At 37.0% G+C, this 26,150-nt stretch overlaps 1 protein-coding gene across 50 annotated transcripts in view; it reads left to right on the plus strand.

The window, feature by feature from the left end:
• The window catches only part of FARS2 (phenylalanyl-tRNA synthetase 2, mitochondrial), a 466,357-nt gene that overhangs the window by 62,590 nt on the left and 377,617 nt on the right, over positions 1-26,150 (plus strand). For 6 of the 50 annotated variants that reach the window (XM_070585044.1, XM_070585026.1, XM_070585060.1 and 3 more), the window contains one exon: positions 12,534-12,598. The exons of the other annotated variants lie outside the window; for them this stretch is intronic. The gene's annotated coding sequence lies outside the window, so the exon portion shown is untranslated. The remainder of the gene's footprint in view (positions 1-12,533; positions 12,599-26,150) is intronic. 50 annotated transcript variants of the gene reach the window in all.

Below are 26,150 nucleotides of genomic sequence, written 5' to 3' on the forward strand. Positions count from 1 at the left end.
TTTGGCTGCCGCTTTGCTTCTCTTGTCTGAATGGCCTGTTGGTGTTTTGATCAGTCCCAGCCAGGTATTAGACCAACAGCATGCTATGTAAGTGTCTGTTTTGACTGAACTCTGCATCCTCTCATCTTGTTTGTCCACTCTCTGCTGTATCTTCCTTGCTCCTTTCTGGCTTTCCAGACCTGACTGGGCAGTGGACATCCACTTGGAGCCTCGGTTCTTCCATGAGTGCGTTCCCAGTTCTCTGTATTGGCTGCTCCTCCTCCTGCGCCTCCATGGGACTTTAGGACTGGCCTCTTGTTAATCATGTGCTCTTTTCTGTATTTCTATATTTCACTGTGAATACCGTGGTGCTCCAGCTTCATACTTTTTAAATTCTTTGATATCATGGATGGTGATTTAAACAACAGTATTTTGCACAAAGTAGGGCTTTAAAAAAATTCTTTTTCTTACACATTATTTAGTGTAACTTTATTTTAGTAAAACTCCCTGACAGTATAAGGATAAAATGGTTTGATCATGTACAGTGTTAGAGAGGATGCAGGGAGCATGACACTCATCCATTGTTGGGGGCTCGTAGCTAGTGCTTGGGAGATCCATTTGACTGTATCTGTTCAAAACACATAAACCATTTGACCTTGTAATTCAACTTTTAGTTTATCCTAAAAATGCTTGTATGTCAACACATAAATATATGTTTACAAGAATATTCTTTATAGATTTATTCATTTTAACCAAGTATTGGAAAAATTTCAAGTGTTCGTCAATAGGGAAATGGTTCAATACATTGCGGGCTTTCATAGGATGGAATACTCTGCAGCACTTAAAAGAATGAGGTAGATCTGTATGCACTACTGGACTTCTATGGAATATCATCAGTGTAAATTCTTAACTGACAAGAACAAGGTGCAGAACAGTATGCTAACATTTGTGTAAAAATTAACTCTGTGGGATGGGTATATACGTGTGTGTGTGTGTGTACATGCACACCTGGAATTGTATAGCATGGAAACATGCCTGTAGGGAGGGACAAGAGGCATTGGAAGTTTACTTTTCACTCTTCACCCTATTATAACATTTGGATTTTATTACCATGTACACGATTTATCTATGAAAAGTAGATTAATTTTTTTAAAGTCTGATAGTGCAGACTTGACATTCCCAAGTCTGTTGTCTTAACAACGGTAGATGAGATAATATTTGTAAAGGGCTCAGCTTAGTTCCAGATGTAATAGTGAGTATTCAGTAAATGATCTGAGTGGTGGAGATGGTGGTGGAGTAGTAATGATGATGTCAGAACTTTACATTGAAGAACCCCAAATGGCAGAGAATAGTGCGTGTGCCATCCTCTATCCCACCCTAACTTGGGGGTCTGAGTAGTTTTAAAGAGGTGATCTAAAGTGTGAAACATTTTATAGTTCTGGTACTTTGGTTTAAAAATTATGAGTTCTTCTTTGTTCTAATGTATAATATTTCCCTATTTGTCTTTAACATAAAATAATTGTGAATCCCCTAGTATTAGGAAACAATTAAATAACTAATGTGTCTCCTCAGGGGAAAAGAAATTATTCAGTCAAAATTGGCAATCTTGACAGATGAGCCATGTTTATCTTGTGATAATGTGGAACCCTTGTTCACTGCCATGTAGCTCCATGTGTATACAAGCCCTACTTCGAGAAGCAAGGCTTTCTGACTATAAATTAAGATTAGGATCTGATAATGCCTTTTGATGTTCTCTATGATGATTTAATGATTTCTGCGAACTTGATGGAGCTGAATTTGGCTTCCGAGTCATGTGACTTTCTGTTGCTGTTTGACCTGTGAGAGCATCAGTTGCCTGGCATGTGTGACCATACACACATACAAGGTGTAGTTGTCTGAAATGCCTACTTCCAAGTCACTGTCCTCACCTGAGAGATTTTTATTGCTTTAAGTGACTCGTACATTTGCAAATCCCATGTCCATTTCACTTCCGTCCCCATCTGATCCTTTGTGATGATCTAGGCCAGAAAGAGAAGCAAGTGCTCTCCTGGAACCTCTAGAGGGGAAGTGGGAATAAAAAGGAATAAGTGCCAGGGAAGGCTGTGTAGTTAACCAGCACGTGATCACGTGCAGGTGCTTTATGTTGATGTTTTTTCTTCAGAGTGTTGAAGCTGTCCGGTTTGATGGACTGTATCTATGAAACTATTAATAGATGTGTTCTTAATCTTTGTTTCTTGCACTTACATATTGATGATGTTTTTTCACCAACATTGAAATCTAAGATTGGTTTAATTAAATGCACAGATGTCATTCAGATTGAAACAGTTTCAAAACTTGTTTCTTCTGAACAAATATACTTAGGCAAAAATGGATATGTTACTGAGAAATTAGTAATTGTAAATAATTTTTCTATAATATTTTAGCAGTGCTATTTGGTGAAATAAAATTATATTGGGTGATTCAGTGTGTAGAATGTCATGAATGAGTTTTTCACTATTATTTCTGGAGATTTAAGTTTTTGGAGAAATTGTGTGACCAGTAATCAAAGAATGTACAATATTTAGCAAAGTAGAAAGTGAAAAACTTTTAACATTTGATATATAAACATAGACGTCATTTTTATTTAGTCGTATTGTCAGATAGTAAGTGGTAGTACTTATATGTACAATAAGTGTAGTAGGTAGTGGATACTTGTGCCTTTGGGGCAGATGTTTTGCCTTTTACAGTGAAGAGAGGGACAGGTAGATTTTATTGTTCGAACTGTGCTGAACATCCACTCAGAGGTGTTGGCCCCACTTGCTTCGTGTCTTTCTAGTGCAGACTTAGAAAGCAAGGGGCCTATTTATTTCTTCAGCATGGAGCTCTTGTAAGACTTAACATGAAAAATTACGGAGGCATAAGTATAGTTGTACTATTAATTTTCAGCTGTTTTTTTCTATTGTGTTTTATTTTGATTTATCAGATACTATCTCCTTTGGCGTTAAAACAATCCAAAAGCTAAGGTGGATTTCAGACTGGAGGAAAAAAACTTAGTTCTAAATATATCATTCTAGAGTTATAAAATAAAGACAGCCTTTTTCTCTGAAAGAACGAAGATGTGGCAGTCTGATGGTTTTTAAAAATCTCAGAGACTTTATTTTATACCCATGTAACCAGAAGCTGTGAGTTGTTTCAAAGTGTTTCTAAAAGCAAAGATATTTCTTCACATATGTGAGATCTCATAAATATGTGGGCAAATAAGCTATTTTCCGAGGCCCAGATTTGTTTTTGAAATAAAATGTATGCTTGTGTTTCCCAGCTCTGTGTTTAAAATGATGCGAAGAACTATTTATGTGATGTAGGATATTGAAAAGACCATCAGCATTTCAAAGAGCTGATATTCTGTCTCAGAACTCAAGTAAATAGTGGCTGATAATTCACTGCAGAAATTTTTCTCAATTTCTTTTTTAACCTTTTGAGTTTTTTGATGTTTGTAAACATCAAAAGTCTTTTTAAATTTTCATTGGTCAAATTTATGTATCTTTCATTTATTTCATGTACTTCTTTTGTAGAACAGTCATTCCTAACCCAAAATCACTTAAAGAATTACCACTATTTCTTCTTTTTTTTCCTGTTCTTTTTAAACATGTAGCTGAACTCTACAGAACTCTTTACAGTCTGTTTGGCACATGGCATGAAATGAAGATCAGTTCATTTTTCTCCCAAATATTTAGTCAGTTTCTTATCACTATTTCATATATAATCTATTTCTATGTTGGTTTATGAGAATATATATTAACTTTTTAAATATCTTAGAATCTATTTGCCGTGTCAGTTCTTGGGCCAGTTTTTATTATTGTTGCTTTCTTCTTATTATTTTTCTAAAAATTTCTGGCTCCTGTCACTTGTTTAATTTTTCAAATGAACTTGGGGATTATTTTAAAAATCCTTCTCTTAACTGTCCCCCTCAACCGCACCAGAAATCCTCCCTACCTTTAAAAATTTCCATTGGGAATTACATTAAAATAATTTGGGTAGAGCTGGCATTTTATACTATTCAGTCTTCTCAGACAAAGTATATCTCTTTCTATTATCCTTATCCTCTGATCTTCTTTCAGGGTTCTTAGTAAATTTTTATAATTTGCTTCAAATAGATCCCATTATGTCTCTGTTATTATAAAAGATGTTTTTTTCTATTATAACTTTATTTTCTGTTGGTTATTGCTGGGATTGAAAAATGCTATTGATTTTTAAAAGTTTTAAATTGATTCCCTTCACCAAACTATTATTTGTTCTAGTAATTTATCTGTTGAGTCATTTGAGCTTTCTAGATATACAATTGTGTTTTGGCCAAAACTACTTTGGTTTCTTCCTTCTAGTAGTCATATTTTATTACTTTCTGTCTTATGTTCTTATATTGGCTAAAGTCTTAAAAATTTTAAAAATGGTTGGTTGTAAAGTATCTGCTTTCTGTTAGTGGAATGTGTGTTTATCATCTGATGCATGGAAGTCTCGATTAGGCTCAGGAAGATGGTTTGAATATACAGTCCCCTTTTAATGGTTGAAAGTGCTGATTGCATGAAAGTCATGCCGTAAAGTTGTGGAGGGCCCATAAATGGTGTTGTCATCTTTGTTAAGTTGAATCTTTTCTGGGTCTCAGTTTCCTCTTCTACAAGATGACCAAGTTGGTCTTTGTGATCTTTAAGATTCTTTCCAATGTGATAATGTGATTCTAGTTGGGCTATTCAGCTCCTTACACAGAAATTGAATATTCTTACTTAGATGTAATTTGAACAAGTTTATTTTGTTTATATATTTTTTGGCCAACTATAGATAAGAAACTAGGAATTATCATCATTTATTTTTTACCTTTCTCTTAACTCAAATAATTGAAGGCAGCTTATAGCAAGGATATAAATTTGTAATAAAATATAAAAATACAGAGGACCAAGTAGGGGAATAGAAACAAAAGTGGAGAAGAAGAACAATACAAAGAGATGACGAATATGTTGACCATTAGGGCCAGCAGATGCGGGGTGTAGGCAGGTGGAGAGAGGTGGGGCCGCTGACACAGGGAAGGAGTAGCTCTGCAGCCAGGGTGTGTTGCCTGCCCTCTCTGGCCATCATCCCTGGAGAAGGAGTGGGCCTTTGTCTCTTTAGTTGTCTTGCCTACAGATTCTTGTTGCTCTCCTCTTAAGACTGTGGCGTCACTTTTACCCTGAAGCATTTCAAGATGAAATTCACATCCACAGTCCCTTTAAAAAAATAAAAAATGATTTATTAGCTCAAATAACAAACTAAAACACTGAACTGCCCTTATGCATGATGATGCTAAGAATGAGCATTGCTCTGTTCTGAAGTGCCCTTTGCCTTTTTTTCTACGAGCAGCGTGACAGCCCTACCCTTCCATGCCTCCTTTTCAGAGATCTCGCTGCTTGTTTCTGGGTATGTGGTCACCTAAGTGGATGCCTAGATTTCAGTTCACCAAATGTCACAGAAGCTACTGCATTTTGTGTTGTGACTTCAAAGCAAGAGGCATGTCTGTCTAAGTCTGAAACCGTGTTTCAGAAAGATGTCTGCAGCTGCATCCTGAGGAGAGATTGGCTGTTGTGGGCAAAGACCTCATTCCCTGTACTCCCCATAAGAGGGTAGTATAGGGAACTCCTCTGTATAGGGGAATGAGGGAACTCCTCCTTCCCTATACTCACTAATCCCATCGCTGCACAGGAAAGGGGACATGGAAACAGAGACAGTAGGGCATAGGAGACATTACAGGACTAGAGAAGAAAGGACAGGGAGCTGTAACAGATCAAACTGACTTGAAGGAGGGCCCTGAGTAGATAACAAATCCCTCTTTTATGTTCAAGGTAGCTTCCTGGTCTCCTATGTTTCGGGTAACCTGTGGTGTCCTCTTGAATACACTCTAGCTCCCTCTTCTGCTGGAGTGAAAGGCGGTTCACTGGCAGTTAAGCTGGTGGTTTAGGGAGGAGGCAGCGAGTGGTCACAGAGGCAGCGCATCTCCTTGAAGCCTTCCTCTGTATTAAAGGATGTGTTGAACCAAATGACAAACTCTACTCAAGAGTTTGTGCTTGGGGAGAGTAAGTGGACTTGGTCTGTATAGCTGAAATTTATCCAGTATCCAATTCAGTGGAAAAACTATGCGCTTTGGAGTTAGATCTGGGCTTCTGATTCTTACCAGTACCACATTTTTGCTATGTAACTGTAGAGCCTCATTTTCTTTTACTACAAAGTAATGTCAGTCTTGAATTATGATGACTAAATGAGATAATGCACATGAAGTGCCCAGTTAGTGACTCTAATAATAATAATAATGCCATTATTATTTTTAAATTTTTCATCTGTTCTTCCACCAGACCTTTTGCAAGAGATGTTAGTAAAAAGATAAATGTCTTTTAGAGATGTTCTTCTTTGATCTGAGATAGAGGTGAAAAATCTTAAAGGCGAGCTGCTATTTTGCTGTTTGAAAAATATCAGAAAGACCCAGGAGTATATAGATTGTAAAACTTCTAGCTTACCAGAGTATGTTTGACAGGGGTGTGACCTCACCCCCAGGTAAACTGATTTAAGAGAGGCATCTTGACTATACCAAAAATTAACTCCAGGACTCCTTTAAATAGCAATTTACCGACAGCTTCTCAGACACACATGTATGAAAGAGGTCCACATGCCCTTTGTTCAGAACAGGGAAAAGAGATTTAGAGAGGAAAGTAATTTCAGCTTAGTGTTTGAATTTTGTGTTTGAGAATAGCAGACAATTAAATGCTGTAAAGTGGTGCAGGAAAGTGGCTTGAACTTTAAGAATGTTCCTTTTCCTCCACTGTTCCACTTTACTCTGAGATTTTCACATTTATATTAATTATTTCTATAGTTCATATTAGGTTATACAGTAGAATCTGAATTTCAAATAAATGTCAAAATTAGAAAATAGGCCTATAATCTTTCACAGGCAACTATGAAGAAAATGGACTTTATGTTTTTGAAGCATTTTGTCATATGAAGAAGCACAGACCTTATTTTTCAAATACCTTGTCACCAAAATAACCAGAAAATCTCATTAAAGACTCTTCAGGGGTGCTGGGGGTTGTGGTAGGACATGGTGGTGTGGAAGAGTGAGCAGTGGGCTGACAGTGCCTCACGAGCCTGGGTCCGATGCACCTGGAGCTGACTCCTGGGGATGGCCTGTTACCTGGAAGTCTCTTTCCTGGCTGGACCCAAGTTTCTGATCTGGAACCTCACGATATTAAACCAGTTGTTCTTCAGTGTCCTCTCCAGTATTCTAATTCTGTGAGTATATGTATGAGACACCGCCCTGCATATTTTACCCAACCATTCCTGAAAAAGATATGGGTGTTTTGTTACTCATTGAAGCCCATGGTGCTTATGTGGATAAAACTCATCGTCACCTCCAGCAATGATTTTCTGTGTGTGTGTGTGTGTGTTTTTTCTTTGCATCGTTGGAGCCCTTAAAACTATTTTGAGTGAAGTGCTGGTTTATAACATATGTAAAAGAAGAGCAACTGTGATGTCATTAGGGCCTGTGCCCCACTTCCATAGAGTCCTAGGATTTGAAGACTAGACATATAGTATATAGTGTTGAACAAATATAAATAATCCCTGCCACTGTGGAGCTGGTTATCTAGTAAGGATACATAGACATTAAGCAAATAAACACACACGCTTTTATATTTATATCTGATGAAGTTCTTTTTATCCTTTAAAACTTACCTTAATTTGATATTTGAAAACCAGTCAATGTAATCCACCATATCAGCAAGCTAAAGAAAATGATATAATCATATCAGTTGATATAGAAAAAATATTTGACAAAATCCAATACTCATTTAAGATAAAAACTCTCAGCAAACTAGGAATAGAGGGGAACTTCCTCAACTTGATATAGGTCATCTATAAAAATCTTCCAGTTAACATCATAGTTAATACTAAAAGGCTGAATGCTTTCTGTCTAAGATTGGAAACAGGGAAAGGATGTCTGCTCTCAACACTCTTATTCAACATTGTGTTGGACATTCTAGCCGCTTAATAAAGCAAGAAAAAGAAATAAAATGCATTCAAATTAGAAAGGAAGAAGCAAAACTATCCCTATTTGCAGATAATGTAATTCTCTGCGCAGAAAATTCCGAAGAATCTACCAAAACCAAAAAAAACCAAAAAACCCTCCTGAAACTAAAGAGTGACTTCTGCAAGGTTGGAGGATATACGTCAACAAATACAAATTCATTTTATTTCTGTATACTAGCAGTGAACCTGTGGGAACCAAAATTACAAACACAAAACTAGTTATAATCAATCTCAAGAAAATGAAATACTTAGGAATATATTTAAGAAAACATGTATAGGATCTATATGCTGAAGATGATAAAATGTTTATGAAATAAATCAAAGAAGACCTAAATAAATGAAGAACAGGGCTCAAAGATTGGAAGACGCAACATAGTGAGGATGTCAGTTCTCCCTAAATTGATCCATATGTTTAATGCAATTACTATGAAAATCCAGCAAAGTTTTTTGTTTTCAGTAAAAAATGTCCTTGATGGAATAGTAAAAATTATTAATCTTATTAAACTTCAATCCTTGAGCAGTTGTCTTTTAAATTTCAATCCTTGCTCATTTGTACATATATATATATACAGACACATATATATATATGTGTGTGTGTATAAAGCATTTTAATTTTGGAACAGTTTTAGATTTCCAAAAAAATTGGGAAGGTAACACAAAGAGTTTCCATGTATCCCACATCCAGTGTTCTGTGTTATTAACATCTTACATTAGTATGGTATGTTTGTTACAACTAATGAACCAATCCTGATATGTTATTATTAACTAAATTAATTAGTTATTAACATTATTATTAATTAAAGTCCATACTTTACTTGGATTTCCTTTTTTTTAATATAAGTCCTTTTTCTGTTCCAGAATCCCATCCAGGATGCCACATTGTAATTAGTCATTTTGTCTTGAACTGTGACAGTTTGTTAGACTTTCCTTGTTTTTGATGACTGTGACAGTTTCAGGGAGTACCTGTCAGGTCTTTTGCAGAATGTTTCTCAATTGGGATTTGTGTGTTTTTTTCATGATTAGACTAGAGTGATGTGTTTTTTGGGAGAACAACCCCAGTGGTAGAGGGCCATTTTCATCACATCATATCATGGGTATATACTATCAACATAGCTTATCATTATAGATGTTGATTTTGATCACCTGGCTGAGGTAGTGTTTGCAGTTTTCTCCACTGTAAAGTGACTCTTTTATCCCCTTTTTCCCTACTGTACTCTTTGGACCAGCAAATACTTTTGTACAGAAGCTTTTTCTAAAGTTTATATGGAAAGACACAGGTCCTAAAATCGTTAAAATAATCTTGAAAAAGAATAAAGTCAGTGAGATCACTCTACCTGATATTAAAGCCTGCTATAGCTACAGTAAACTCAGGCAGTGTGGTATTGGTGGAGGGGTAGACACAGAATAGAGAATCCAGAAAGAGCAATACAATGCCGGAAGGATAGCCTTTTTAAAAAGTGATACTGGAACAATTGGGCATCCATTGGCAAAACAATAAACCTTGGCCTAACCCTCACACCTTATATAAAAATTAACTCAAAATGAATTATAGACTTAAATTTAAAAGGTAAAACTAAAAATCTTTTAGAAAAAATCATGGGGGAAAATTTTTGGAGTTCAGAGCTTGGCAAATAGTTCCTAGACTTGATACTCAGAGCAAGATCTGTAAGAGAAAAAATTGAGAAATTGGACCTCATCAAAATTACAGACTTTTACTCTGCTAATGATTCTGTTAAGGGGATGAAAAAAGCTACAAGACTGGGAGAAAATAATGGAAAACTACATATTTGATAAAGGACTAGCATGTAGAATATGTGCAGAACTCTCAGAAGTCAACAGTAAAACAAACAAACACACAAACAAAAAAATAGTACAATTAGAAAATGGACAAAAACATGAATGGGCATTTCACCAAAGGCCTTGACTTGGCAAATAAGCACATGAAAAGCTGTTCACCATCATTACCCACTAGGGAAATGCAAATTTAAACCACAATGATGTGTCACTTATCAGAATGGCTAAAATAGAAATCATGACAACTTCAAATACTGGTGAGGATATAGAGAAACTGGGTCCCTCATAAATTGTTGATGGGAAGTAAAAGATGTAGCAACTCTGGAAAATAGTTTGGCAGTTTCTTATAAAACTAAACATGCAACTACCCTGTAACCCAGCAATTTCATTCTTGGGCATTTATCCCAGAGAAATGAAAAGATATGTTCACATAAAAATCTGTACATGAATGTTTATGGCAGCTTTTTTTTGGTTTGGAATAGTCAAAATCCAGAAACACCCCAGATGTCCTTCAAAGGGTGAATGGTTAAACTATAGTACATCCATATCATGAATACTGTTCAGCAAAACAATGGAACAAAGTAATGATACAGCAACCTTAGTGAATCTCCAGAGAATTAAACTGACTGAAAAGATGCAATCCTAAGAGGTTCCGTACCATGTGATACCATTTATATAACATTCTTGAAATTGTAAAATTATAGAAGTGGAGAACAGATTTACTAGTTGTCATTAGTAGTGACATGGTGGGAGGAGGGAAGTGAGTGTGGCTATGAAAGGGCAGCATGAGGGTTCCTTGTGGTGATGGAAATGTCCTGCATTTTGAATGCATCAGTGTCAATATCCTGGTTGTGATAGTGTACTATAGTTTTTCCAGATGTTATCATTGGGGGAAATTGGGTAAAGAGTCCATGGGATCTCTCTATATTATTTATTACAACTGCATCTAAATCTATAATTATCTCAAAATTAAGAGTTTAATAAAAAAATCACCTTAAAAGATAATTTCTTTGGAGAGCTAGGTTGTCTTCTAGCCCTTTTTGTATTTGACCTTTAGTCATTGACTCATTCAACATTTATTAGGTATCTACTTTCTGCCAAATTCCCTGCTAGGTTCTGAAAATACAGAGTGAGGACGAGTCTGGATATGTTACCTGCGCATTGGCTTCTTGTTGTTCCCCAGGATAGAAATCAAGAGAGACAACAGACGGGAGTAGAAAAGTAGAAGTTTATTAGCTTGTGCACAGGAGAGGCACAAGAGAGCTGGTGCAGAAGGGAAAGGGGCAGATCACTGGCTCTTTAGGGAGCGGGATTGGAGGGCTTTTGTTAGGCAAAGGCTGGGGAGGAGGGCCCTGTGCTGTCATGTAGCATGCTACTACATGCGACACATGGATCATTGGCAGCTTGTGGAGTGTGTGTGTAACCCCGGGAAAGTCCCGAAAGTGCTGAGCATGGACCTTGGTGGTCTCGATCTGATTCTCCCAGCTTGTGGATTGGTTAGGGACCTTATCTTGTGAGGCCAGAGGCCTTGCACATGGCCCTGTTTCAGAGGCTGTTTCCTGTCTCAGATATAAATATTTGGGGTTCACTAGCATGTAAGTGGTAAGATATTAACCAGGGAGGATAATGTAGGTTCAGAGAGCATCAAGGTCGTAATGTTCGCTGTATTGTATTCAGTTCCACGTGGCTGTCTCTATCAGACTGTGAGCTTACATATAGGGACATCATTTATTCATCTTTGTGTTCCAAGTACCTGCCTTTGTAGCTGGCGTATATGAAGCACTTAATGGAAATATGCTGTATACTTGATTGATTGCATGAATAAGATGAGGTTCAGAACATGCTTACCCCCAAATATGGCACTTTGCATATTGAAAATCATAAGCTGAAGGAATTTGAAAAAATGACAAAAGCAAGAAGGTCACTCTGACCATCCTGACCCCCAAGCCCCTTCTTCCCTGAAAGCAGGAGATAAATCTCCCATGTGAAAGTTGCCTTCTCTGTACCAGGGGGGAGGAATACATTCTTATCACCAGAGATGGGGAATTTGGGGCCACAAAATCTATACAAATAAACCTTGTTAAACTAATCCTTATCTCCTAGCTAGTTCTTTGCTATTTACTACCTATCAACTTTAAAATAAAATAGCCAGTTATTTTACCAACAAAATGAGTTTATTCAGGAATGGCAAAAGAATTGCAATTTGGGACATGCAAACTAGGGTGAACCACAAGCAAGTCCAGAGAACTAAGGAGGAGAACTTGCCTTTTTAGAGAAAAGGGAGGATTTTGGAGGGGCTGTTCTAAATGAAAGTTCAGAGTAAGAGTTCACGGTTGCAAGGACTCCTTATTGGCTGAGCTGTGGTATTTTCCATTGCCTAGGCTTGTTGCTGGGCAAGAAGATAGTCTTCCTTTCTCCTGCTGGAGTAGTAAAGTAGTAGGCAACTTCCTGTTGGAGATGCAAGGTGAGATCTCTCTCTGTTTGGGGTGATGATGAGTGGTAGGGCTTGAGAGCTCCTCTCTCCCTACAGGCCTTTCTGACTCCAATTTTAGTTGAGGTTTTCTTTATTTATTTTCACATACCCAAATTAATTAAATTTTTAATTTTTATTTTAATTAATTTTCACGGTACTCCTTTGTCTCATTAATTCTTCACAAATTTATTATTTCTTCATCTAAAAGGTATTAAAGCTTCCTGCTCTGGTCACTTCTTCTCTTTATTCTCTTGTGAAGGCTTCCATATACATGTAAGTATTTAACAAAATTTCTATACTTTTCTCTTGTTAATCTGTCTTTGTCAGTTTGATTTTCAGACCCAGCCAGGGACTCTAACAGGATTGAGGAAAACTTTTTCCTCCCCTATGTCAACGAAAATAATCCATAGCCAATCTATAAATGAAAATTTGAGAGAGTTTATTCTGAGCTAAAATCTGAGGACCATGGCCTGGGGACTTTCTTCCCGAAGGAAGAAAGGCCACCGAAGAAGTGAGGTATACAGTGGTTATATACCCCCAAACAGTATGTTTCACATATGATTGAAATGTCCCTCCCACAATAGTCACAAGATTGCCCTGTCAGCACAGCGCTTGATGGACACAGCAGGTAGTGGGTCTGTTATCTTGGCGGGTGCAGCGGGAAGCAAGTCTATTGTCTCAAGCTGGGTGGTCACTGGTGAGTGCAGCAATCAGTTCCTAGCCTAAGGAAACATGCTTAATCCTTAAGGAAATGCCAACGTTGGGAGGGGGAGGGAAGTTGCACCTTTATCTCAAGGGCCTTTGTTCTTGCCATAGGGAATGTCTAAAGCAGATATACAATGCAAGCTCAAAGGCCTCGGTCAGGCCCTTTGGGAAAGACAAGGTCAGGCCGAATTAGGTTTACACCAAATGGCTTCCTCATATACTCCAGTGTATCCTATTGGAGTCACCTGTAAATACATGCTTTAGTTTTTATGAGGGCAGTAAACTAATGACCAAATAAAAGAACTGGATAGGGGGATATAAAATTAGTTTTTTTAGATTGCAATAGCATATTTTTTCACAGTACTATGAAACAGCTACTGTTTGGTGGATCTGAAATTTAGCAAATCCAGAAAAATGAACATCTCCAAAAAATATGTTTCTGATATATTCCTTGTAATAGCTTATGGAAGATTTTCAGAAGTACCTTGACAGAGTATTGACAGAGATTAACCAATCCTGCACAGCCAACTACACTTCTCCTCTTCCCCCATTGCAGAAGCTCAGTGCATGAAAGCAGGGTAGGGGAAATCAGTTGGAATGCCATAGCCCTAAACTGCTGCTCATTTCTTTATATGCTCTTCCAGTAGTTTTTCTAGGATAAGATACACATAAATATATACAAAATAAAGGTAGTATCATGTAAATATATAATTTTTTAGCTGCTTTGTCTATTTCATGACCATTGCCCACTGTCAAAAATTATTCTTGATTGCTGTCTTCTCTCACTTCATTATACCATATTTATTTCACAAGCCCCTTAAAGTTGGGCACTTCACCTGTTTCCAGGTGGGAATACTCACTTTTTCTTGTTTTGCCTTATTCAGTCATTTAGAGGCAGTACACTTTTGCAATCTTTATAAAAAAGACAAGGACAGCATTTAGTCTAACAGACTAAATCTCTAGCAATAAAAATTTGAAAACAGTTTTTGTTTTTTTCCATTTTCATGGTGGCTCATTGACTACCATGATGTTCTTTGAAGGTAAGTTTGATTTTTGGGAGGGAGCCTTAAAAAAAAGGTGTTTTTCAGAAGATTAGAATTGATTTTTAAAATCTACAGTAATTAATGTATGTAATGCCCAATCTGCTCAAGTATTTGCTTGCCACTGTGTTGGTGCTTCTGCTTTCTTTGGGTGAAGGAAGGTACAGGTGGGATCATGGAAGGAGCACTAGATGATGAGTAAAGGAGAATAGACGGCCTGGTCTATAGTTGGCCTGGTGTCTGCAGAGAAGGAGTCTCTGGGCCCTAGTATTCTCATCTCTTATGCGTCATGGTTGGTCTAGCTCATGTTCAGGTTCCCTTTGACTTTAAATCTTACATTTCTTTTGAAATGTAAACGCTTTCTTAGCTGGCCTCTGAGAGAGCCATCCTTTCTAATGTTGGAAAGTCTGAAAGAATGAAGTCCAAAGCAGCAGAAGAAACCAGGCTTTTGAGCTCTTCCTCTTTGCAGCTTTGTATTTTTTTTTAAGTGAATTCTTTTTTTTCCTTTTTCTCCCCAAAGTCCCCCGGTACATAGCTGTGTATTTTTAGTTGTGGGTCCTTCCAGTTATGGCATGTGGGATGCCGCCTCAGCATGGCTTGATGATCGGTGCCATGTCTGTGCCCCGGATTCAAACCATTGAAACCCTGGGCCACTGAAGCGGAGTGCGCGAACTTAACCACTCGGCCACGGGGCTGGCCCCTAAGTGAATTCTTATAACAACAGTCATACATATGTATTCTAGTCTAAGTGATAAAATATTTTCCAAATTTCAATATGTTAACATCTCCATATTATCCAGAGATTAATTTTCTACCCAAATGGCGCACAGCTCAGGTCTGGGAATTAAAAGCCTCTAAGAAGAAAAAATGGCCGTTTTAAACCTCTGTACCCAGCCTTGTTGATACTTAGTATTCAATTCTAATGAGCTTAGTTATTTTGCTGCAAACTCAGAGAGCATGGCAGAGCATCAGTACTATTAGGGTGGTGGTGAAGGACTGATGGCCAACTGAAATCAAAGAAAGAGACAACAAAATTCAAAACACTAAAACGTATGATTGCACAGAATAGCAACATCTTTTCCTAAAGGATGACTGTCGTCATTGAGAAAAGTTTAAATTTTGTTTATAGCCTCTGTTTAATAGTATAGTAACATTTCACAGTATTTCTATACCAGCTTTTACTGGCATCGGAATCACCTTGAAGGCTTGTTCAGGCACAGACTTCTGGCCCTGCCCTAGAATCCCTATTTCTTGGGTCTAGAATGGGGCCTGAGAGTCTATTTCTAACAGCTTCTCAGTTGACATTGATGTTGATGTTGCTGGTTCTGGGACCACACTTCAAGAACCACCATCCTATACTAAATTATTTTGTGTTGTTTAAAATAACATGTTTAAATTTCCTGGAAAAATTAACTTAAATGTAAAGCTTGTTCCTTACTACATGATTATTTCTAAAATTCTTCATCTTGTATTCCTTTAGTGGGAATTGAAAGCCTAAGGTCATGAAATTCTTTTGCTTTTAAATAATTCCCTTTCCATTCTCTCCTATGAGAGTCTGCTCTCAGTTTCCTCAATGTAGAGAAACTCCAAATATTTGTAGTTTTCCATTTTTGAATTTATTTGTGTCTGCTTTCATTCTTTCTTGTTCTTAATATTTTGTTGTCTTTTTACTACTTGAACTTAAAGCTTAATTTTACTTTTTTTAGATTATGAATACGTTTAATGCTATTTTCTCTGAGCATGAGTCGTGAAATTTTCTGTCTCCCTCCCTCTCTCCTTCCCTCCCTCCCTCCCTCTCTGTCTCTCTCTCTCTCTCTCTGTCTCTCTCTCTCTCACACACACACATACACACACACACACACACACACACACACACACACACACGCATGCACACCAAAATTCAAAAAGTTATATGGTAAAAAAATAAGTTTTTCTCCCACCTTTGTCTCCCAGCCATTCAATTCCCTTTCTTGGAGCCATCTACTGTTATCAGTTTCTTGACATAGACACAATCCTTATTCACGGATTCTGTATTTATGAATTCACCTAATTGCTAAAATTTGTTTATAACCTCATAATACACTCTTGGGGTTTTCGAGATCATTTAAGGACATGTGCAGAGCATCAAAAAATTTGAGTCTCATCTGAGGTTGAACAAGGGACCCTCTGCTTTCTTGTTTCAGCTCAGACTGTAAACAAGTGTCCCTTTTGGTATTTAGTGCCATGTTTTTCGCATTTTTGTGCTTTCTGTTGATCATTTTCCTGTTTAAAATAGTCCCCAGTAGTACTGCTGAAGTGCTGTCTAGTGTTTCTAAGTGCAAGAAGGCTGTGATGTGCCTTATGGAGAAAATATGTGTTAGATAAACTTCCTTCAGGCTTGAGTTACACTGCTGTTGGTTGTGAGTTCAATGTTAATGAATCAAAAGTATGTATTAAATAGAGTGTCTTTAAACAGAAATGTGCATAAAATAAGACTGTGTGTTCATTAGTTGACAAAAATGACCAGCGGTTCTCAGCAAATTAACTCTGTATTTCCTTTAGGAGCAATGGTTAGTGTTCACTAATTCAGTGTTCGCAAAGATGTTATAGATCATAACTGCCATGAATAATGAGAATTGACTGTGTATTATTTTCATTTCCTAAATATTTTGCAATTTCAATTAAGTGTTTTCACGTACTAGCTAATCCTCACAGCTTACAAAGCTTAGGGAAATGCAGAACTGTCTTTTTTATGGGAGAATTTTAGTAGAGAGAACAGTATGATCAGGACTGATTGGGCTGATAGAACCCTGATATGTGGGCCTAAGTTTCATTCTTCTGCCATCTTGCCACTAAGTTCAGAATATGCTTTAGCATGCACTTAACAACCTCCTCTGAATTAAGAATTGAAGACTGTTGTTTGATTTCTATCGTTGTAAATGACTTGCTTAATGAACTTGAGTGCTATGCTTTGGTTTTCAATCTACTGTATCATTACATCTGCTATGGGGAGAGGATGAAGCAATGGAAATGTCATTATGAGTTGATGAATGATGTCTTTTCTCAGCGAAACAGTGATGAGAAAATATATAACATAGATGTTTGTAGTGGGGTTACTCCTTTTGACTGGGAAAAACATTCCTTTTCAGGACAAAACCATTGTCCCTGTCCTCAAGTAGTTTAAGATTTGGTAGATGGACTAGCATCCTAACTGTTGAGTGCAGTGAGTGTTTTATGTGCGTGAGTGTAGTGTGTATAGGAAGCAGTTGGTAAGAAAGAAGAGAGGGGTCAGTTCTATGTGAGGAGAATTGGGAGGATAAGACATGGTTTCATAGAGATAAAACATCTCTGAACTCATGAATCACGTCAATGGGATGGTGTGTTTCAATTTGAAAAGAAAATTCACAAGGAACTTCTCAGGACTGTACCTATTGAAAAAGCAAGGTAGGCCAGTAATTATCAGGAGAGGGCAAGCAATAGAAATGGCAGAGGCAAGAGGCTTGAATCCTGATGCTGCCATTCAGTACTTTGTCAGTAGGCATGACTGGACAGATTGTCTTTCATAGTGTTGTCATGAGGATTAAATGAAATAAACAATAAAAAGAAGAATAAGGAAAGGCTTTAGAGAGGAGGTGATATTACATCACCATTTGTAGATAGAGAACTATTTCAGGCTGTTAACCTCTACTTATTAATTGTGGAACTAAAGACTGGCAAATTCTTTGTGTGTTATCATTTACTCTTTCCTCCACTAGAGCCAAGACTCCAGGATTTTATATGCAGCAACTTTATTTGGAGACTCTTAGATAAAATCAGTTTATTTAGAATGTTTAGGAGAAAATAATTTTTAACCTGGAGGCTATTTCTTGTATGTAACAGTAATATTTCTAATTGCCTAAAATAGTTTTTAATATGCAGTTTAGTGAGTTGATTTAAAACAAGTTTTAATTTTACTTGCCATAGCCATTCTGCTTGCTAAATTATTTCTGGGTGAGAACTTTATTTTTTTTCACTAGCTGAATATTTTCTGAGACTGTTAGGTACCTGTACATTAGTATGATTATTATACACTTATTTTAAATGCTGAATTTCGTGGATAATTAACTATGTTGTCATTCTCTATAGAATATGTAGAACTACAATAAATACTTTCATTAAAAAAAAAACTGATAACTAGTCAGTTGATGTAAGTGAAGATTAGCTAGCAGTTTTGATGTTTCACTTGACTTTGATGAGATGCTGCAGAGCATAAAGGATGAGTTTGGTACCTTTGTTTTATAGTGTGTGTGTCTAATTTTTACATGCTTTGAAAGGATTTGTTTCCCTGGCATACTTAGGAAAATAGTCATTCATACTAAGATATGGGTAACATGAACTTAATTTTAACTGATGATACTTTTCTTAAGTGAAAAATAGTGACAGAGTGGTTGGGAGTCCACCTGCAATTCCAAATATGGTGATATCTTTAGACACTTATTAATCAGTCTTCAAATTAATTTTGCAGGGTCTTTGGTCTGCAGTCATTCCCTCATGCATTTGTTTAATTGCAGATTTTAACCTTTTGACTTAGGGCAGCAGAACTGATTTCTCTTGGAACTGAGTAGATGATTTTGTTTTAAAAAGCCTTTAAAAATTGTATTTTTCCATTTATTTTTGTGTCCATCATAAGATAGTTTTCTCTTGAGTACTCCTTTATTCTTGAATAATTAAGAAGATCCCAGTGTGACAGACATTTTCAAATCTCCCATTCTTGAAAATATGGCATTTATTAGCAGAGAATGGTATTGATAGTCATTTCTCAACTGAAGTATAGTGATGAAAAGACATCTCTTCTGAATGGGAATATGGCATTGTAGATTCAGATAATGGTTGTGTTTAGAATTGCTTTCCCTGCTCCTTTTCCCCCCCTTAGACTTAATTTAAATAAAAGACATTATCTACACAAAAAGTAACTATTACAAAAGAAGACTGAAGTGTCAAGGGATTCCTCGGGCTCTCTGATCTGTATGCCCTGGCGCTGTCTCTCATCGGGCTGCCCTCCATGTGCAGCTGCCAGGTTCTTGCATAATTGTCTTGACAAATGGCATACGCTTTAATACTGCAACTGGGCCTGTGCCAACCCATGGAAGCCATGTGCCCCAGGCAGCAAAATCCAGTGCCAATTTCTTGCTGGTAGATTTAAGCCATACCTTAAACACATTGTTGAAACCAATGAGGGATAAATAAATAGTCATTTGAGGTAAAAATCACTTATATGTACCCATGCAAGGTAAGAGCATTTATGAATGGTAAGGGGCTGCTGATGTTTCTGAATGTAGACACTCTTATGTGCTGGAGCTACAGCTTCCTGCCTTGGGGGCTTCCATTTTGTTCCTTATATGCTCCAGAATCAATCCAAAAAACACGTTGCATGAATCCTTAGAGAAAAGAGTATTCACTTTATTCTCTTCAATGCTGTTAAAGTGCCCAAGGTAGAAAAGTAAGGTTGTTGTTATCAGTGCCTACAGTCATTTCTAGAGATTAGGGACACCAGATGCTGTGAAAAATAATAATTGTTTCTAAATGGACAAAACTCAAGGAAAGAGTGTGGAATGCTCTTAGTCCAACTGTGTGTTAAAATGTTCTCCCAGGCAGTTCATATTACTGCAGGTTAGTGATTTTAAAACACAGTGTCCATTTGACCCTATGTTGGTTATTTTCTAGTGGGAGAGATGTACATGTCCACAGATAATTACAAGTAGGTTAATTTGGCATGAAAGATCTGGATATTTCTATTTGAAATATCTAGATTATTTATATTAATTTCAACCAAGCCAGCAGGAGGTAAGGTTTCCTGGTGCCCAGTTAGTTCCACAGTTTGTAGAAACAGTATCTTCTCCCTTCTGCACATCCACACTGGACTCTTGGTGACATTATCCTTTGTGTATTACACAAAAACTGTCCCAGAATAACCGCCCTAGTTATTCTCTGAGGTGGACCCATCTCTAGATAACATGTGGCCTTCTCTTCATGACTGACTTCATTTGCATGTGGCCTTTTTCATTCTAGTCTCACTCTTAGGAGGAAAGAGCTCTGGCTGGGGTAACCAGGACCAGGACCTGGGCTTGTTGAGTTTAATTTGTAAGACTTTGTCCTATTTGACCAAGTTTCAACTGTGTTCTTTGTTTTTCTGACTCCTTCAGTTTAGGTAATGTAAATGTTCTGTAACCTAATCTTCTCAGTTTCTCTAAAATGTATAAATGTACTGATTATAGATTTTGCTGAATCCAGAACAGACTTCTACTAACATAACATATTTTAGTTCTCCAATGTATTAAGTTAAATTTCCCCCCTCATCAATGTCACCTATGAGATAAGTGAAATGAAACCACTTTAATTGAATGCAATTACTGTTTTTCTTGTAATTAAAATTTTAATACATCTATTAATGTACCTATGTTAACATATCAGACTTAAAGAAATGCTATTAATGGAAGGACCCAAAATCCTGGGATCATTCCCCAAGACATAGGTTCCTGAGAACTGAAACATGGTGTGTGTCCTGGGAAGGAAGTTAAGAGGAGGCAGGAAAGGTAGTTTGGGATTGGGCTGTAAATTAATCTACACTTAATATTGTGGACTGTTAAGGGTTTGACAGCAGAGAAGTGACATAGTTACGTCTATGTTTTAGAGGGACCTCATTGAATGTACAGTGTGGGATGGAGGTGAAAGTGGAAAAGCTAAGAGAAGGGACCAGATTAGGGGCGAGCCGCTCAACTGAAATGGTAGGATTAGGACCAAGGGAAGTCTGGGCCCACAATCTCTTGTTTGCAATTCCAAAATCTGAAAAAGCTCTGAAAACTGAAATCCTTTTCATAAATGTGGTGGCAAAACTCATTGGTCAGTAAAATCTTGGTTTTATATGTGAATTATTTCACTGCTGGTACTGGTTATGCTGATCTCTGTTGTTTCCTGATACTTTGTTGGTTTTTTGTGTGTGACTTTGAACTTAATTGCACTTAGGAAATGTAAAAAAAGAGTTAGAGACAGCCCTATGGGTAACTGTCAAAAGACCTGAAAGCATCTATTATTATCAATAACACATAAAATAGAATTATTATAAACCTGATTATGTTATGTTTGTGAAGTATGTTATATATGTGGGAGCCCCACCATGTACAACCTAGAGAAACAGAAAGACAAGTTGTGGAATTTTTACAGGGATAGTGATGACCAAGTACTAGTAACAAATAGGGAAATGTTACATAGCCAAAAGAAGTGCAGATATGACTATGCATTAATAGATTGGATTGGACAGTGAAGAACTGAAAGTGTGCCGCTGACTGGTTTATTGTTTATGAAATAACTTAGAATATACCACAAAAAAATGACCATCAAAGGTAAGTATAAATATTCGGAGACTGGCTGCAGAAATTTAAAAAGCTTCATGGTGTACAGTATCTGAAAGCCTATCATGAAAAGCTTTGTTCATCAAAAGCTAGTTTGAAAATCACATTGACGAATTTGCTAAGGTGATATTCATTGAAAACCCTAGTCCTCAATAGACTTTCAGTGTAGATGAAATAGCATTGTACTGGGATTAGGTTTCTAGAAAACAATAAGGATGACCAATGAGAAGACATCACCTGGTTTTAAGGATGCTAACCATTGGGCAGTTTCTTCTTGGATATGCCAGTCCTGCAAGCACACTGAAGATAAAGTTGGTAGACAATGGGGGGAACCCTACTTAAATGTGTTTGTAAGGTATATGCAATTTAGTTAGGCATTATTTATATAAGAAAGCAGAGGTGACCAGAGAAATATTTTCTGACTAGTTCAATACTCTATGTACGAACAATACTAGCTCACTAATGATAAGCTGGAGTGGAAGAAAAGTGAGATTTTTTTCCTATACAACTCTTCCACACAGCCTTACTTTTCAACTTCTTGTGAAAAATAATGTTTTTGACTTTTGCCCAACCAATGACATCTGTAATTGAGCCTGATGACCAAGGAATTTTATGCTCCCTGAAGAACAAGTATACACATATTAAAAAATAGAGCAAACTGCATGCTTGCTGTAGTTAATAGATTCCTCAGGTTCCAAAATCTTCTGAAAGAACTCAGCCTTAAATATGCTGTTTATTACAGTTGCTAATGCTTCAAATGAGGTTGATAAACACTAACAAGTGCTTGGCACTGACCTTGGATTACAATGATGTTTGAAAGTGAACCTGCAAAGAAGACATTGAGGGACTGCATATCACTAATGAAAAGATTATGTCACACTTCTTATGCCAGAAGTTGATCAGCCAGATTGGTAAATAAGTTGAATAAATGCTGAATTTGGTAATGTTGTACCTTTTGTGTATTCCTTGAATGATAGGGAAATTGCTGGCATGGTATTAAATTCAGAAAGACATGAGGAGAGTAGTGATGATGATGGTGACATGAATGCAGATGTGATAATGTGATTTATAATAAGAAATATACATTTGGTATTCATCCATTGTTCCTAGCACAAAGCTCCTGAAACCCTTGTAATTTCTCATATAAGAGCCATAGGGAGATCTTTTGTTATAATGTTCAGTTTTGTTCCTTGTTCCCCAAATAACTCCAGAGCCATAAGCAAAATAGATATCTTTTGTTATTTGTATAACAAGCCCTTTTCTACCATAGCTGAGTTTATGTTAATAAGATGATTTGTGGCAAGCCCCTAGATAACTTGGGGATGGGGACTGGTTGCCAGGGGAACCACCCAGAACTTTGGGGGCAGGAGAGAAAGGTTGGAAATTGAATTCAGTTACGAATGGCCAGTAATTTTATCAATCATGCCTCTGTAATGAAGCCTCCGTAAAAACCCAAAAGGACATGGTTCAGAGAGTTTCAGGGTTGATGAACACTTGGAGGTGCTGGGAGGGTAGTGTGCCCAGAGAGGGCATGGAAGTTCTCTGCTCCTTCCCCATACCTTGCTCTATGCATCTCTTCTATCTAGTTGTTCCTGAGTTATATCTTTTTATTATAAACCAGTAATATAGTAAGTAAAATGTTTTCCCGAGGTCTGTGAGCTATTCTAGCAAATCAGTTGAACCCGAGGAGGGAACTTCTGATTTATAGCCTGTAGATCACCTGGACATTCTGTTGACATCTGAAGTGGGGAGAGAGGGCAGTCTGGTGGGACTGAGCCCTTAACCGGTGGAATCTAAGCTTTCTCCAGGTAGGTAATGTCAGAATTGAGTTAAATTGTAGGACACCCAGCTGGTGTCTGCAGGGAATAGGAGAATTGCTTGGTGGTGTTGGAAAACACACATCAGAGCAAGTGAAAAATCTCTGTAAACACTCCAGTGAAGAATGTGCCATCAGTTAATTCTGGCCTGAACAGTGAGTGTGCAGTGGTAATAGTGAGGAAGGGGTGACTCAGCGGAAGAGAGCCTGCTTGGACAGAAGCCCATGTTAAAGAGACGCGAGACTGGAACCAGCCTTTTTACAGGTTGTGTAGCAGGCTAGCCTCTTGTTAGATGTCCAGATTGAGGCTGGTGAGAGCATCCTCTGGCAGCCCCCTGTAATGAGCTGCGTATATAGCATAGCTGTTAGCTTTGTTTGAACTAAGTTTCAGTGAATATTTTCCTTAGACATAAGAAATATTTTTTTCTTACTAAAGTACAATGTAACATTTTCGCTTTAATCTGTATTAAAGACTTCTTTAATGGGGTATAAGTGAGAAACATTTATTTGGTATAGGATCCAGTATTATCAATTTCTGAGAAAGTATGAATGTCTCGGGAAAACAGCAGTGAGTGATTGGCATTGTGCTTTGGCAGTTGATTTATAGCTAGGGAAAGAAAATTGGAAAGGCAAAGAAGTTTTTTTGTATGCCAAGCATTCCACCTGCATTGTTATCAAAAAATAATTGCTTAGCTCGTCACTGAATGCAGTTAATTAAACTGTCTATGGCAATGTTATGTTTATACTGGCATGTATTCTTGATATAAGTGGGTTTAATACAGGCCATTAAAATGGCTAGAGCTCAACTTGACAGATATTTTTAAATAACTTTTTCTTGTAATAATAAATCAGTTATTTCAAAATCAAAATTTAATTAACAATATAATGTCTATTTAGAAAACTTAGAAATATAAAAGTAGAAAATAAGGACCAGGGATAATAGCTATTAAATCTTGCATGGTTCTTCCAGGGTTTCTAAATAAAATATGCATGTATTTATAGGTAGGTATATACTTACATCATTAAGATCATATCATACATACAATTTTATATCCTATTTATCACTTTATAAGTATATAGTTATATCATTAAAACTCTGCTACCGTTATGCTTTATGACTGCGTAATATTTTATTGTGTGGTTCTACGGCAGTTTGCTTAATCATTCCCTTGTTGGGAGATGTTTATGTCGTTTGTAATGTTTTTCTGTTGTAAATAATACTGTAATGGAACTTCTTCGTGTTTAAGTTCTGTCTTCATTTACATTATTTCCTTGTGATAAATTCCTAGAAGGGTAATCACCCTATCAAATGGTCTGAAGTTTTGTCTCTTGGCAGTTCTGAATTGCTTTCTAGGAAGGTTGTACCAGTAACACTCCCATCAGCAACCTAGGGAACTAACCGCCTTCTTAAAGACGTTTCTTTGTATTCATGCTACTCAGCAACAACAAAAACATCCTCTTGCCTTGCCCTTTTATGAGTAAAAGTTAATGGAAGTTAGCCATTTCCCCACTGTTATTTAGTAGAGTAAAATGTGTAAACTCTGTTTTCTGAGACACGCTTCATTTTTCTTGGTGGAAACTGATTAAGTACTGCATCTGGAGGTTGATGGAATGTGCTTGATCTCCTTTGTGTGGTTGTGACCACATGTGAGTAATGTTTGCTTGTCATAGGCCTGTCCCGTCAGCTAATTGTGCTTTAGAGAAATTACCACTCCAGTAGAGTTCATGTTCTGCTGTACACACAGGACTGAGAGAGGCTGAAAGGAAAGACTGTGTAAACTGTTAGATTCTAACGCCTTCATTCTACCAGCAAACATTTATTCAGTGTTCTGCCACTTCTAGTCACTGTGCTAGGTTTATGTGGTGAAGCAAGTTTATAGTATTCTCACTATGGCCTTTTGAACAACTGAACGAATCCAGGTGTAATCCATGACCCTTTAACAGAATGCCTCCGATACCTCTTTATTTTCATCTGTTTATCAATTTAATTTTTAAAATAAAAATCATATATTTAATGTATGCAGTATGATGATTTGACACATAGATTCATAGTGAAATGATTTCTACAGTTGATTAATATTTCTTTTCACATAGTTACCATTTTTATATGTGTGATGAGAGTACCTGAAATCTACTCTCGTAGCATATTTCCAGTATTTAATACTGTATTGTTAACTATAGTCATCATTCCTGTACATTAGATCTCTAGGCTTATTCACCCTATATGACTGCAACTTTGTGCCCCTTGACCAGCATCCCCCCATTTCCCCTACCTCCTTAAGGACCACTAGTAACCACATTTTAACTCTCTGCGTCTGTGTGTTTGACCTTTTTAGATTTCACATATAAGCGAGATCTTGACTTGACTTAACTTGAAATAGAAAGAACATTTACCTGGGAATCAGGCTGCTGAGTTCTGTTATCACCTCTGACTGTGATTGATTGGCTGTACATCTTTAGGAATACAGCTAATCTGTGACTTGGTTTCCTTATCTATAAAATGTGAGCTTTGAACTAAATGATGTCTCTGGTCCTTTCTGGTTTTCTCAAATTTTCTTATTCTGCTAAGGGTGGAATATCTCTGTCTATTTCTATAAAAGCTGAAATCCACACAAAATGTTAGAAGCCAGTTTGTATGTTGAGATACAATCTCAGGAATCAGTTTTGATTTTTTCAGGTACAGAATTCCCATTATTCTTATGTGAGCATCTAGATCTGCCCTGTCCAATATGGTAGTACTAGTCACATGTGGCAATTTTAATTAAAATTAATAAAATTAAATAAAATTAAAATTAAGTCCCTCAGTTGCACTGACCACATTTCAAATACTCAGTAGCCACATGTGGCCACAGTATTTGACAGTGCAGGTACAGGACATTTCCATCATTGCAGAAAGT

Source organism: Equus przewalskii, chromosome 19, assembly GCF_037783145.1.
Source record: "Equus przewalskii isolate Varuska chromosome 19, EquPr2, whole genome shotgun sequence".
NCBI lineage: Eukaryota > Metazoa > Chordata > Mammalia > Perissodactyla > Equidae > Equus > Equus przewalskii.